Source organism: Pseudoliparis swirei, chromosome 13 (genome assembly GCF_029220125.1).
Source record: "Pseudoliparis swirei isolate HS2019 ecotype Mariana Trench chromosome 13, NWPU_hadal_v1, whole genome shotgun sequence".
Lineage (NCBI taxonomy): Eukaryota > Metazoa > Chordata > Actinopteri > Perciformes > Liparidae > Pseudoliparis > Pseudoliparis swirei.
In genome coordinates, this window is record NC_079400.1 from 20,277,862 (window position 1) to 20,297,401 (window position 19,540).

General features: G+C 49.5%; 1 protein-coding gene across 1 annotated transcript in view; it reads left to right on the forward strand.

Moving 5' to 3' along the window:
• fmnl1b (formin-like 1b) overlaps positions 1-19,540 on the forward strand; it is a 57,201-nt gene that overhangs the window by 627 nt on the left and 37,034 nt on the right. The gene's annotated exons all lie outside the window — the stretch shown is intronic.

The following is a 19,540-nucleotide window of genomic DNA, read 5'->3' on the forward strand; positions in this document are numbered from 1 at the left end:
GGTACACAGGTACACAGGTACACAGGTACATCAGGTACACAAGGTACACAAGGTACACAGGTACACAGGTACACAGGTACACAAGGTACACAAGGTACACAGGTACACAAGGTACACAGGTACACAGGTACACAGGTACACAGGTACACAGGTACACAGGTACACAAGGTACACAGGTACACAAGGTACACAAGGTACACAGGTACACAAGGTACAGGTACACCAGGTACACACAGGTACACACAGGTACACAGGTACACAGGTAGTACACAGGTACACAGTACACAGGTACACAGGTACACAGGTACATCAGGTACACAGGTACACAGGTACACAAGGTACACACAGGTACACAGGTACACAAGGTACACAAGGTACACAAGGTACACAGGTACACAGGTACACAGGTACACACAGGTACACAGGTACACAAGGTACACAGGTACACAGGTACATCAGGTACACAGGTACATCAGGTACACAGGTACACAGGTACACAGGTACACAGGTACACAGGTACACACAGGTACACAGGTACACAGGTACACAGGTACACAAGGTACACAAGGTACACAGGTACACAGGTACACAGGTACACAGGTACACAAGGTACACAGGTACACAAGGTACACACAGGTACACAGGTACACAGGTACACAGGTACACACAGGTACACAGGTACACAGGTACATCAGGTACACAGGTACACAGGTACACAGGTACATCAGGTACACAGGTACACAGGTACACAGGTACACACAGGTACACAAGGTACACAGGTACACAAGGTACACAGGTACACAGGTACACAGGTACAGGTACACAGGTACACAGGTACACAGGTACACACAGGTACACAGGTACACAGGTACATCAGGTACACAGGTACACAGGTACACAGGTACACAGGTACACAAGGTACACAAGGTACACAGGTACACAGGTACACAGGTACACAGGTACACAGGTACACAGGTACACAGGTACACAGGTACACAGGTACATCAGGTACACAGGTACACAGGTACACAAGGTACACAAGGTACACAGGTACAACACAGGTACACAAGGTACACAGGTACATCAGGTACACAAGGTACACAGGTACAGGTACACAAGGTACACAGGTACACAGGTACACAGGTACACAAGGTACACAGGTACACAGGTACACAAGGTACACAGGTACACAGGTACACAGGTACACAAGGTACACAGGTACACAAGGTACACAGGTACACAGGTACAGGTACATCAGGTACACAGGTACACAGGTACATCAGGTACAGGTACACAGGTACACAGGTACACAGGTACACAGGTACACAAGGTACACAGGTACACAGGTACACAAGGTACACAGGTACACAGGTACACAGGTACACAGGTACACAGGTACAGGTACACAGGTACACAGGTACAGGTACAGGTACACAGGTACACAGGTACACAGGTACACAGGTACACAGGTACACAGGTACACAAGGTACACAGGTACATCAGGTACACAGGTACACAGGTACACAGGTACACAAGGTACACAGGTACACAAGGTACACAGGTACACAGGTACACAAGGTACACAGGTACACAGGTACACAGGTACACAGGTACACAGGTACACAAGGTACACAGGTACACAGGTACACAGGTACATCAGGTACACAGGTACACAGGTACACAAGGTACACAGGTACACAAGGTACACAGGTACACAGGTACACAGGTACACAGGTACAGGTACACAGGTACACAGGTACACAGGTACACAGGTACACAGGTACACCAGGTACACAGGTACACAGGTACACACAGGTACACACAGGTACACACACAGGTACACACAGGTACACACATGTACACACAGGTACACACAGGTACACACAGGTACACACACAGGTACACAGGTACACACAGGTAGACACAGGTACACACACAGGTACACACAGGTACACACAGGTACACACAGGTACACACAGGTACACACAGGTACACACACAGGTACACACAGGTACACACAGGTACACACACAGGTACACACACAGGTACACACAGGTACACAGGTACACACAGGTACACACAGGTAGACACAGGTACACACAGGTACACACCTACACACCTACACAGGTACACACCTACACACATGTACACACCTACACACATGTACACACCTACACAGGTACACACCTACACAGGTACACACCTACACAGGTACACAGGTACACAGGTACACAGGTACACAGGTACACAGGTACACAGGTACACACCTACACAGGTACACAGGTACACAGGTACACACCTACACAGGTACACACCTACACAGGTACACAGGTACACAGGTACACACAGGTACACAGGCACAGGTACACAGGTACACACAGGTACACAGGTACACAGGTACACACCTACACAGGTACACACCTACACAGGTACACACCTACACAGGTACACAGGTACACACCTACACAGGTACACACCTACACAGGTACACACCTACACAGGTACACACAGGTACACACAGGTACACACAGGTACACAGGTACACAGGTACACAGGTACACACCTACACACCTACACAGGTACACAGGTACACACCTACACAGGTACACAGGTACACAGGTACACACCTACACAGGTACACACCTACACAGGTACACAGGTACACAGGTACACAAAGGTACACACAGGTACACATACACACAGGTACAGGTACACAAAGGCACACATACACACAGGTACAGGTACACAAAGGTACACACAGGTACACACAGGTACACACAGGTACACAGGTACAGGTACACAAAGGTACACATACACACAGATACACACAGGTACAGGTACACACAGGCACACATACACACAGGTACACACAGGTACACACACAGGTACACAGGTGCACAGGTGCACACAGGTACACACAGGTACACACAGGTACACACACAGGTACACACAGGTACACACAGGTACACACACACAGGTACACAGGTACACAGGTACACACTGGTACACACAGGTACACACAGGTACACAGGTACACACAGGTACACACAGGTACACAGGGTACACAGGTAGACACAGGTACACACAGGTACACACAGGTACACACACAGGTACACAGGTACACAGGTACACACAGGTACACAGGTACACAGGTACACACAGGTAGAGAGACAGGTACACACAGGTACACACAGGTGCACACAGGTACACAGGTACAGGTACACAGGTACAGGTACATAGGTACACAGGTACACAGGTACAGAGGTACAGGTACAGGTACATAGGTACACAGGTACAACATAGGGACAGGTACACAGGTACACAGGTACACAGGTACACAGACAGGTACACACACAGGTACACACACAGGTACACACACAGGTACACACACAGGTACACACAGGTACACACACAGGTAGACACAGGTACACACAGGTACACACAGGTACACACAGGTACACACAGGTACACACACAGGTACACACACAGGTACACACAGGTACACACAGGTACACACAGGTACACACACAGGTGTACACACAGGTACACACAGGTACACACAGGTACACACAGGTACACACACAGGTACACACAGGTACACACAGGTACACACAGGTACACAGGTACACACAGGTACACACAGGTACACAGGTACACACAGGTACACACAGGTACACACACAGGTAGACACAGGTACACACAGGTACACACAGGTACACACAGGTAGACACAGGTACACACAGGTACACACAGGTACACACAGGTAGACACAGGTACACACAGGTACACACAGGTACACACAGGTACACACAGGTACACAGGTAGACACAGGTACACACACAGGTGTACACATATGTACACACAGGTAGACACAGGTACACACAGGTACACACACAGGTGTACACACAGGTACACACAGGTACAGGTACACACACAGGTACACACAGGTACACACACACAGGTACACACAGGTACACACAGGTACACACACACAGGTACACACAGGTACACACAGGTATACACAGGTACACACACACAGGTATACACAGGTAGACACAGGTACACAGGTACACAGGTACACACAGTACACAGGTACACACAGGTACACACAGGTACACACACAGGTACACACAGGTACACACAGGTACACACAGGTACACACAGGTACACACAGGTACACACAGGTACACACAGGTACACACAGGTACACAGATACACACAGGTACACATACACACAGGTACACACAGGTACACACAGGTACACATAGGTACAGGTACACATACACACAGGTACAGGTACACATACACAGGTACACATACACAGGTACACACAGGTACAGGTACACACAGGTACACATACACACAGGCACACATACACACAGGCACACAGGTACACATACACACAGGTACACACAGGCACACAGGTACACACAGGTACACACAGGTACACACAGGTACACACACAGGTACACACAGGTACACACAGGTACACACAGGTACACACAGGTAGACACAGGTACACACAGGTACACACAGGTACACACAGGTACACACAGGTACACACAGGTACACACAGGTACACAGGTACACAGGTACACAGGTACACAGGTACAGGTACACAGGTACACAGGCACAGGTACACAGGCACAGGTACACAGGTACAGGTACAGGTACACAGGTACAGGTACAGGTACACAGGTACACACACACAGGTACACACAGGTACACACAGGTACACACAGGTACACACAGGTACACAGGTACAGGTACACAGGTACACACAGTACACAGGTACACACACAGGTACACACAGGTACACACAGGCACACACAGGTACACACAGGTACAGGTACACACAGGTACACATACACACAGGTACACATACACACAGGTACACACAGGTACAGGTACACACAGGTACACACAGGTACACACACAGGTACACACAGGTACACAGGTACACAGGTACACACAGGTACACAGGTAGACACAGGTACACAGGTACAGGTACACACAGGTACACATACACACAGGTACACACAGGTACACACAGGTACACACAGGTACACACAGGTACACACACAGGTACACAGGTACACACAGGTACACAGGCACACACACAGGTACACAGGTGCACAGGTACACACAGGTACACACAGGTACACACAGGTACACACACAGGTATGCACAGGTACACACGGGTACACACAGGTACACACAGGTACACACAGGTATACACACAGGTACACACACAGGTACACACAGGTACACACACAGGTACACACAGGTACACACAGGTACACACACAGGTACACACACAGGTACACACAGGTACACACAGGTACACACAGGTACACAGAGAGGTACACACACAGGTAGACACAGGTACACACAGGTACACACACAGGTACACACAGGTACACACAGGTACACACAGGTACACACACAGGTACACACAGGTACACACAGGTACACAGGTACACACAGGTACAGGTACACATACACACAGGTACACATACACACAGGTACAGGTACACACAGGTACACACAGGTACACACAGGTACACACAGGTACACGCACAGGTACACAGGTACACAGGTACAGGCACACAGGTACACAGGTACACACAGGTACACAGGTACACACAGGTACACACAGGTACACACAGGTACACACAGGTACACACAGGTACACACAGGTACACACAGGTACACACACAGGTACGCACAGGTACACACAGATACACACAGGTACACACAGGTACACACAGATACACACAGGTACACACAGGTACACACAGGTACACACAGGTACACACAGGTACACACACAGGTACACACAGGTACACAGGTACACACACAGGTACACACAGGTACACACAGGTACACACAGGTACACAGGTACACAGGCACACAGGTACACAGGCACACAGGTACACACAGGTACGCACAGGTACGCACAGGTACACACAGGTACACACAGGTACACACAGGTACACAGGTGCACACACAGGTACACATAGGTACAGGTACACATACACACAGGTACAGGTACACATACACAGGTACACATACACAGGTACACAAAGGTACAGATACACACAGGTACACATACACACAGGTACACACAGGTACACACAGGTACAGGTACACACAGGTACACATACACACAGGCACACGTACAGGTACACACAGGCACACATACACACAGGTACACACACAGGTACACACAGGTACACACAGGTACACATACACACAGGTACACATACACACAGGTACACAGGTACACACAGGTACACATACACACAGGTACAGGTACACACAGGTACACATACACACAGGTACACACACAGGTACACACAGGTACACACACAGGTACACACAGGTACACACAGGTACACACAGGTACAGGTACACACAGGTACACATACACAGGTACACATACACACAGGTACACACAGGTACACACAGGTACACATACACACAGGTACACATACACACAGGTACACAGGTACACATACACACAGGTACACACAGGTACACACAGGTACACATACACACAGGTACACACAGGTACACATACACACAGGTACACACAGGTACACATACACACAGGTACACACAGGTACACAGGCACAGGTACACAGGTACACAGGTACACACACAGGTACGCACAGGTACACACACAGGTACGCACAGGTACACAGGTACACACAGATACACACAGGTACGCACAGGTACACACAGGTACACGGGTACACAGGTACACAGGTACACAGGTACACACCTACACAGGTACAGGCACACAGGTACACACAGGTACACACAGGTACACAGGTACACACAGGTACACAGGTACACACCTACACAGGTACACACATACACAGGTACACAGGTACACAGGTACACAGGTACACAGGTACACAGGTACACACCTACACAGGTACACAGGTACACACCTACACAGGTACACACAGGCACACAGGTACACAGGTACACACAGGTACACACACAGGTACACACAGGTACACAGGCACACAGGTACACACAGGTACACACAGGTACACAGGTACACAGGTACACAGGCACAGGCACACAGGTACACACAGGTACACAGGTACACACAGGTACACACAGGCACACAGGTACACACAGGTACACAGGTACACACCGGTACTCACAGGCACACAGGTACACACAGGTACACACAGGTACACAGGTACACAGGTAGACACAGGTACACACACAGGTACACACACAGGTACACACACAGGTACACACACAGGTACACACAGGTAGACACAGGTACACACAGGTACACACAGGTACACACAGGTACACACAGGTACACACACAGGTACACAGGTACACACTCAGGTACACACACACACACAGGTACACACAGGTACACACAGGTACACACAGGTACACACACAGGTACACACAGGTACACACAGGTACACACACAGGTACACACAGGTACACACAGGTACACACAGGTACACACACAGGTACACACAGGTACACACACAGGTACACACAGGTACACACACAGGTACACACACAGGTACACACAGGTACACACACAGGTAGACAGACAGGTACACACACAGGTACACACACAGGTACACAGACACACAGGTACACACAGGTACACACAGGTACACACAGGTACACACACACAGGTACACACAGGTACACACAGGTACACACACAGGTACACACAGGTACACACAGGTACACACAGGTACACACAGGTACACACAGGTACACACAGGTACACACAGGTACACACACAGGTACACACAGGTACACACAGGTACACACAGGTACACACAGGTACACACAGGTACACACAGGTACACACAGGTACACACAGGTACACAGGTACACACCTACACAGGTACACAAGTACACAGGTACACAAGTACACAGGTACACACAGGTACACACAGGTACAGGTACACACAGGTACACACAGGTACACACAGGTACAGGTACACAGGTACACATACACACAGGTACACACAGGTACACACAGGTACAGGTACACACAGGTACACAGGTACACAGGTACACACAGGTACACACAGGTACACACAGGTACACACAGGTACACACAGGTACACATACACACAGGTACACACAGGTACACAGGCACACAGGTACACACAGGCACACAGGTACACATACACACAGGCACACGTACACACAGGTACAGGTACACACAGGCACACACAGGTACACAGGCACACACACAGGTACACACAGGTACACACAGGTACACATACACACAGGTACACATACACACAGGTACACACAGGTACACACAGGTACGCACAGGTACACACAGGTACACACAGGTACACACACAGGTACACACAGGTACACACAGGTACACACACAGGTACACACAGGTACACACACAGGTACACACAGGTACACACAGGTACACAGGTACACACAGGTACACACAGGTACACACACACACAGGTATACACAGGTACACACACACAGGTATACACAGGTACACACAGGTACACACACACAGGTACACACACAGGTATACACAGGTACACAGGTACACACAGGTACACACAGGTACACACAGGTACACACAGGTACACACAGGTACACACACAGGTACACACACAGGTACACACACAGGTACACACAGGTACACACACAGGTACACACACAGGTACACAGGTACACACAGGTACACACAGGTACACACACAGGTACACACAGGTACGCACAGGTACACAGGTACACACAGGTACACACAGGTACACACAGGTACACACAGGTACACAGGTACACACAGGTACACACAGGTACACACAGGTACACACACAGGTACACACAGGTACACACAGGTACACACACAGGTACACACAGGTACACAGGTACACAGGTACACAGGTACACAGGTACACAGGTACACACAGGTACACACAGGTACACACAGGTACACACAGGTACACACAGGTACACACAGGTAGACACAGGTACACACAGGTACACACACAGGTACACACAGGTACACAGGTACACACACAGGTACACACAGGTAGACACAGGTACACACAGGTACACACACAGGTACACACAGGTACACACACAGGTACACACACAGGTACACACACAGGCACACAGGTACACACAGGTACACACAGGTACACACACAGGTACACACAGGTACACACAGGTACACACAGGTACACACAGGTACACACAGGTACACACACAGGTACACACAGGTACACACACAGGTACACACAGGTACACACAGGTACACACACAGGTACACACAGGTAGACACACACAGGTACACAGGTACACACAGGTACACACAGGTACACACAGGTACACACAGGTACACACAGGTACACACAGGTACACACAGGTACACACAGGTACACACAGGTACACACACAGGTACACACACAGGTACACACAGGTACACACAGGTACACATGTACACACAGGTACACGCACAGGTACACACAGGTACACACAGGTACACACAGATACACACAGGTACACACAGATACACAGGTACACACACAGGTACACACAGGTACACACAGGTACACACACAGGTACACACAGGTACACACAGGTACACACAGGTACACACAGGTACACACAGGTACACACAGGTACACACACACAGGTACACACAGGTACACACAGGTACACACAGGTACACACAGGTACACACAGGTACACACAGGTACACAGGTACGCACAGGTACACACAGGTAGACACAGGTACACAGGTACACATGTACACACAGGTACACACAGGTACACACACAGGTACACACACAGGTACACACAGGTACACACAGGTACACACAGGTACACACAGGTACACACACAGGTACACACAGGTACACACAGGTACACACAGGTACACACAGGTACACACAGGTACACACAGGTACACACAGGTACACACACACAGGTACACACACAGGTACACACACAGGTACACACAGGTACACACAGGTACACACAGGTACACACAGGTACACACAGGTACACACAGGTACACACAGGTACACACACAGGTAGACACAGGTACACACAGGTACACACAGGTACACACAGGTACACACACAGGTACACACAGGTACACACAGGTACACACACAGGTACACACAGGTACACACAGGTACACACAGGTACACACAGGTACACACACAGGTACACACACAGGTACACACAGGTACACACAGGTACACACAGGTAGACACAGGTACACACAGGTACACACAGGTACACACAGGTACACACAGGTACACACACAGGTACACACAGGTACACACAGGTACACACAGGTACACACAGGTACACACAGGTACACACAGGTACACACAGGTACACACACAGGTACACACACAGGTAGACACAGGTACACACAGGTACACACAGGTAGACACAGGTACACACAGGTACACACAGGTACACACAGGTACACACAGGTACACACAGGTACACACAGGTAGACACAGGTACACACAGGTACACACAGGTACACACAGGTACACACAGGTACACACACAGGTACACACACAGGTACACACACAGGTACACACAGGTACACAGGTACACACAGGTACACACAGGTACACACAGGTACACACACAGGTACACACACAGGTACACACACAGGTACACACAGGTACACACAGGTACACACACAGGTACACACATGTACACAGGTACACGTACACACAGGTACAGGTACACACAGGTACAGGTACACACAGGTACACATACACACATGTACACACAGGTACACACACAGGTATGCACAGGTACACACGGGTACACACAGGTACGCACAGGTACACACAGGTACACACACAGGTACACACAGGTACACACAGGTACACACACAGGTACACACAGGTACACACAGGTACACACAGGTACACACAGGTACACACAGGTAGACACAGGTACACACAGGTACACACAGGTACACACAGGTACACACAGGTACACACAGGTACACACAGGTACACACAGGTACACACAGGTACACACAGGTACACACACAGGTACACACAGGTACACACAGGTAGACACAGGTACACACACAGGTACACACACAGGTACACACAGGTACACACAGGTACACACACAGGTACACACAGGTACACACAGGTACACACAGGTACACACAGGTAGACACAGGTACACAGGTACACACACAGGTACACACAGGTACACACAGGTACACACACAGGTACACACACAGGTACACACACAGGTACACACAGGTACACACACAGGTACACACAGGTACACACAGGTAGACACAGGTACACACAGGTACACACAGGTACACACAGGTACACACACAGGTACACACAGGTACACACACAGGTACGCACAGGTAGACACAGGTACACACAGATACACACAGGTACACACAGGTACACACAGGTACACACAGGTACACACACAGGTACACACAGGTACACACAGGTACACACACAGGTACACACAGGTACACACAGGTACACACACAGGTACACACAGGTACACACAGGTACACACAGGTACACACAGGTACACACAGGTACACACACAGGTACACAGGTACACACAGGTACACACAGGTACACACAGGTACACACAGGTACACACAGGTACACAGGTACACACAGGTACACACACAGGTACACACAGGTACACACAGGTACACACACACAGGTACACACAGGTACACACACAGGTATACACAGGTACACACACACAGGTATACACAGGTACACACACAGGTACACACAGGTACACAGGTACACACAGGTACACACAGGTACACACACAGGTACACACACAGGTACACACAGGTACACACACAGGTACACACACAGGTACACACAGGTACACACAGGTACACACACAGGTACACACAGGTACACACAGGTACACACAGGTACACACACAGGTACACACAGGTACACAGGTACACACAGGTACACACAGGTACACACAGGTACACACAGGTACACACACAGGTATACACAGGTACACACACACAGGTACGCACAGGTACGCACAGGTACACACAGATACACACAGGTACACACATGTACACACAGGTACACACAGGTACACACAGGTACACATGTACACACAGGTACACAGGTACACACAACAGGCAACACAGGTACACACAGGTACACACACAGGTACACACACAGGTACACACAGGTACACACAGGTACACACAGGTACACACAGGTACACACAGGTACACACAGGTACACACAGGTACACGCACAGGTACATCAGGGACACAGGTACACAGGTACACACAGGTACACACAGGTACACACAGGTACACAGGTACACACACAGGTACACACAGGTACACAGGCACACAGGTACACACAGGTACACACAGGTACGCACAGGTACGCACAGGTACACACAGATACACACAGGTACACACAGGTACACACAGATACACACAGGTACACACAGGTACACACATGTACACACAGGTACACACAGGTACACACACAGGTACACACAGGTACACAGGTACACAGGTACACAGGTACACACAGGTACACACAGGTACACACACAGGTACACACAGGTGTACACACAGGTACACAGGTACACAGGTACACAGGTACACACAGGTACACACAGGTACACACAGGTACACAGGTACACACAGGTACACACAGGTACACAGGTACACACAGGTACACAGGTACATCAGGTACACAGGTACACACAGGTACACACATGTACACACAGGTACACACACAGGTACACACAGGTACACACAGGTACACACAGGTACACACACAGGTACACACACACAGGTACACACAGGTACACACAGGTACACACAGGTACACACAGGTACACACAGGTACACACAGGTACACACACACAGGTACACAGGTACAGGTACACAAAGGTACAGGTACACACAGGTACACATACACACAGGCACACGTACACACAGGTACAGGTACACACAGGTACAGGTACACACAGGCACACACAGGTACACACACATGTACACACAGATACACACAGGGACACACAGGCACACAGGTACACACAGGTACACACAGGTACACACAGGTACACACAGGTACAGGTACACACAGGTACACACAGGTACACATACACACAGGTACACACAGGTACAGGTACACATACACACAGGTACACAAAGGTACAGGTACACATACACACAGGTACACACAGGTACACACAGGTACAGGTACACAAAGGTACAGGTACACACAGGTACACGTACACACAGGTACAGGTACACACAGGTACAGGTACACATACACACAGGTACACATACACACAGGTACACACAGGTACAGGTACACACAGGTACACATACACACAGGTACAGGTACACACAGGTACACACAGGTAGACAGGTTCACACAGGTACACACACAGGTACACACAGGTAGACACAGGTACACACAGGTACACACAGGTAGACACAGGTACACACAGGTACACACAGGTACACACAGGTACACACAGGTACACACAGGTACACACACAGGTACACACACAGGTACACACAGGTACACACACAGGTACACACAGGTACACACACAGGTACACACAGGTACACACACAGGTACACACACAGGTACACACAGGTACACACAGGTACACACAGGTACACACACAGGTACACACAGGTACACACAGGTACACAGGTACACACAGGTACGCACATGTACACACAGGTACACATACAGGTACACACAGTTACACACAGGTACACGCAGGTACACAGGTACACATACACACAGGTACACAGGCACACAGGTACACACAGGCACACAGGTGCACACAGGTACACACAGGTACAGGTACACAGGTACAGGTACACACAGGTACACACAGGTACACACAGGTACACACAGGTACACACAGGTACACACAGGTACACACACACAGGTACACACAGGTACACAGGTACACACAGGTACACACACAGGTACACACAGGTACACACAGGTAGACACAGGTACACACAGGTAGACACAGGTACACACAGGTACACACAGGTACACACAGGTACACACAGGTACACACAGGTACACAGGTACACACAGGTAGACACAGGTACACACAGGTACACACAGGTAGACACAGGTACACACAGGTACACACAGGTACACACAGGTACACACAGGTACACACAGGTAGACACAGGTACACACAGGTACACACAGGTACACACAGGTACACAGGTACACACAGGTACACACACAGGTACACACAGGTACACACAGGTACACAGGTACACACAGGTACACACAGGTACACACAGGTACACACACAGGTACGCACAGGTACACACACAGGTACACACAGGTACACACACAGGTACACACAGGTACACACAGGTACACACAGGTACAGGTACACACAGGTACACACAGGTACACACAGGTACACACACAGGTACACACAGGTACACACAGGTACACACATGTACACACAGGTACACACAGATACACAACACAGGTAGGTACACAGGCACACAGGTAACAAAGGTACACACAGGTACACACAGGTACACAACAGGTACACACAGGCACACATACACACAGGTACAGGTACACACAGGTACACACAGGTACACACACAGGTACACATACACACAGGTACACACAGGTACACACAGGTACACACAGGTACACACACACACAGGTACACACAGGTACACACACACAGGTACACACAGGTACACACACAGGTACACACAGGTAGACACAGGTACACACAGGTGCACACAGGTACACACACAGGTACACACAGGTACACACAGGTACACACACACACACAGGTATGCACAGGTACACACAGGTATACACAGGTATGCACAGGTACACACAGGTATACACAGGTACACATACACACAGGTACACACAGGTACACACAGGTACACACAGGTACACATACACACAGGTACACACAGGTACACAGGTACACATACACACAGGTACACACAGGTACACATACACACAGGTACACACAGATACACACAGGTACACATACACACAGGTACACGTACACACAGGTACACATACACACAGGCACACATACACACAGGCACACAGGTACACACAGGTACACACAGGTACACACAGGTACACACAGGTACACATACACACAGGTACACATACACACAGGTACACACAGGTACACATACACACAGGTACACATACACACAGGTACACACAGGTACACATACACACAGGTACACATACACACAGGTACACACAGGTAGACACAGGTACACACAGGTACACAGGTACACACAGGTACACAGGTACACAGGTACACAAGGTACACAGGTACACACAGGTACACAGGTACACAGGTACACAGGTACACAAGGTACACCAGGTACACAAGGTGCACCAGGTACACAGGTACACAGGTACACAGGTACACAGGTACACACAGGTAGACACAGGTACACACAGGTACACACAGGTACACAGGTACACAGGTACACAAGGTACACAAGTACACAAGTACACAAGGTACACAAGGTACACAAGGTACACAAGGTACACAGGTACACCAGGTACACAGGTACACACAGGTACGCACAGGTACACACAGGTACACACAGGTACACACAGATACACACAGGTACACAGGTACGCACAGGTACACACAGGTACACACAGGTACACACAGGTACACACAGGTACACCGGTACACAGGTAGACACAGGTACACCAGGTACACAGGTACACAGGTACACCAGGTACACAGGTACACACAGGTAGACACAGGTACACACAGGTAGACACAGGCACACAGGTACACACAGGTACACACAGGTACACAGGTACACACAGGTACACAGGTACAGGCACACAGGTACGCACAGGTACACAGGTACACACAGGTCACACAGGTACACAGGTACAGGTACACACAGGTACACATACACACAGGTACACAACAGGTACACACAGGTACACAGGTACACACAGGTACAGGTACACACAGGTACAGGTACACATACACACAGGCACACATACACACAGGCACACATACACACAGGTACACATACACACAGGTACACAAAGGTACACAGGTACACAGGTACACAGGTACACAGGTACACAAGGTACATCAGGTACACAAGGTACACAGGTACACAGGTACACAGGTACACACAGGTACACACAGGTACACACAGGTACACAGGTACACAGGTACACAGGTACAGGTACACAGGTACACACAGGTACACACAGGTACAGGTACAGGTACACAGGTACACAGGTACACAGGTACACAGGTACACAGGTACACAGGTACACAGGTACACAGGTACACAAGGTACACAAGGTACACAGGTACACAAGGTACACAGGTACACAAGGTACACAAGGTACACAGGTACACAGGTACACAGGTACACAAGGTACACAGGTACACAGGTACACAGGTACACAGGTACACAAGGTACACAAGGTACACAGGTACATCAGGTACACAAGGTACACAAGGTACACACACAGGTACACACAGGTACACAGGCACACAGGTACACAGGTACACACACAGGTACACAGGTACACACCTACACAGGTACACAGGTACACACCTACACAGGTACACAGGTACACACCTACACAGGTACACAGGTACACAGGTACACAGGTACACAAGGTACACAAGGTACACACAGGTACACAGGTACAGGTACACAGGTACAGACACAGGTACACAGGTACAGAGGTACAGGTACACAGGTACACAGGTACACACAGGTACACAGGTACACACAGGTACACAGGTACACAGGTACACAAAGGTACACATACACAAAGGTACACACAGGTACACAGGTACACAGGTACACACAGGTACACAGGTACACAGGTACAGGTACAGGTACACACAGGTACACATACACACAGGTACAGGTACACATACACACAGGTACAGGTACACAAAGGTACACACACAGGTACACAGGTACACAGGTACACACAGGTACACACAGGTACACAGGTACACAGGTACACAGGTACACAGGTACACAGGTACACAGGTACACAAGGTACACAGGTACACAGGTACACACAGGTACACAGGTACAGGTACACAGGTACACAGGTACACAGGTACACAGGTACGTACAGGTACACACAGGTACACACAGGTACACACAGGTACACACAGGTACACACAGGTACACACAGGTACACAGGTACACACACAGGTACACACAGGTACACACAGGTAGACACAGGTACACACAGGTACACACAGGTACACACAGGTAGACACAGGTACACACAGGTACACACACAGGTACACACAGGTACACACACAGGTACACACAGGTACACACAGGTACACACAGGTACACACAGGTACACACAGGTACACACACAGGTACACACAGGTACACACAGGTAGACACAGGTACACACACAGGTACACACAGGTACACACAGGTACACACAGGTACACACAGGTAGACACAGGTACACACACAGGTACACACAGGTACACACAGGTACACACAGGTACACACACAGGTACACACAGGTACACAGGTACACACAGGTACACACAGGTACACACAGGTACACAGGTACACACCTACACAGGTACACAGGTACACACAGATACACACAGGTACACACAGGTACACACAGGTACACACAGGTACACACAGGTACACACACAGGTACACAGGTACACAGGTACACAGGTACACAGGTACACAGGTACACAGGTACACACCTACACAGGTACACACCTACACAGGTACACAGGTACACAGGTACACACCTACACAGGTACACACCTACACAGGTACACAGGTACACAGGTACACACCTACACAGGTACACAGGTACACACGTACACACAGGTACACAGGTACACAGGTACACAGGCACAGGTACACACACAGGTACACAGGTACACAGGTACACAGGTACACACACAGGTACACAGGTACACACAGGTACACACAGCACACAGGTACACAGTACACAGGTACACACAGGTACACAGGTACACACAGGTACACACACACACAGGTACACATACACAGGTACACACAGGTACACATACACACAGTTACACATACACACAGGTACACATACACACAGGTACACAGGTACACACACAGGTACACAGGCACACACAGGTAGACACACAGGTACACAAGGTACACAAGGTACACCAGGTACACAGGTACACAGGTACACCAGGTACACAAGTACACAAGTACACAAGGTACACAAGGTACACAAGGTACACAGGTACACAAGGTACACAAGGTACACCAGGTACACAGGTACACAGGTACACACAGGCACACAGGTACACACAGGTACACACAGGTACACACACAGGTACACAGGCACAGGTACACACAGGTACACACAGGTACACACAGGTACACACACAGGTACACACAGGTACACACAGGTACACACACACAGGTACACACACACACACACACACAGGTACACACAGGTACACACAGGTAGACACAGGTACACACAGGTACACACAGGTAGACAGACAGGTACACACAGGTAGAGAGACAGGTACACACAGGTAGAGAGACAGGTACACAGGTAGAGAGACAGGTACACACAGGTAGAGAGACAGGTACACACAGGTAGAGAGACAGGTACACACAGGTACAGGTACACACAGGCACACATACACACAGGTACAGGTACACAAAGGTACACATACACACAGATACACACAGGTACAGGTACACAGGCACACATACACACAGGTACACACAGGTACAGGTACACAGGTACACACAGGTACACACACAGGTACACACACAGGTACACACACAGGTACACACACAGGTACACACACAGGTACACACAGGTACACACACAGGTACACACAGGTACACACAGGTACACACAGGTACACACAGGTACACACAGGTACACACACAGGTACACAGGTACGGACAGGTACACACAGGTAGACACAGGTACACACAGGTACACACACAGGTACACAGGTACACACAGGTACACACAGGTACACACAGGTACACACACAGGTACACACAGGTACACACAGGTACACACAGGTACACAGGTACACACATGTACACACAGGTAGACAGGTACACACAGGTACACACAGGTACACACACAGGTACACACAGGTACACACAGGTACACACAGGTACACACAGGTACACACAGGTACACACAGGTAGACACAGGTACACACAGGTACACAGGTACACACAGGTACACACAGGTACACAGGTACACACAGGTAGACACAGGTACACACAGGTACACACACAGGTACACACAGGTACACACAGGTAGACACAGGTACACACAGGTACACACACAGGTACACACAGGTACACACAGGTACAGGTACACACACAGGTACACACAGGTACACACACACAGGTACACACAGGTACACACAGGTACACACACAGGTACACACAGGTACACAC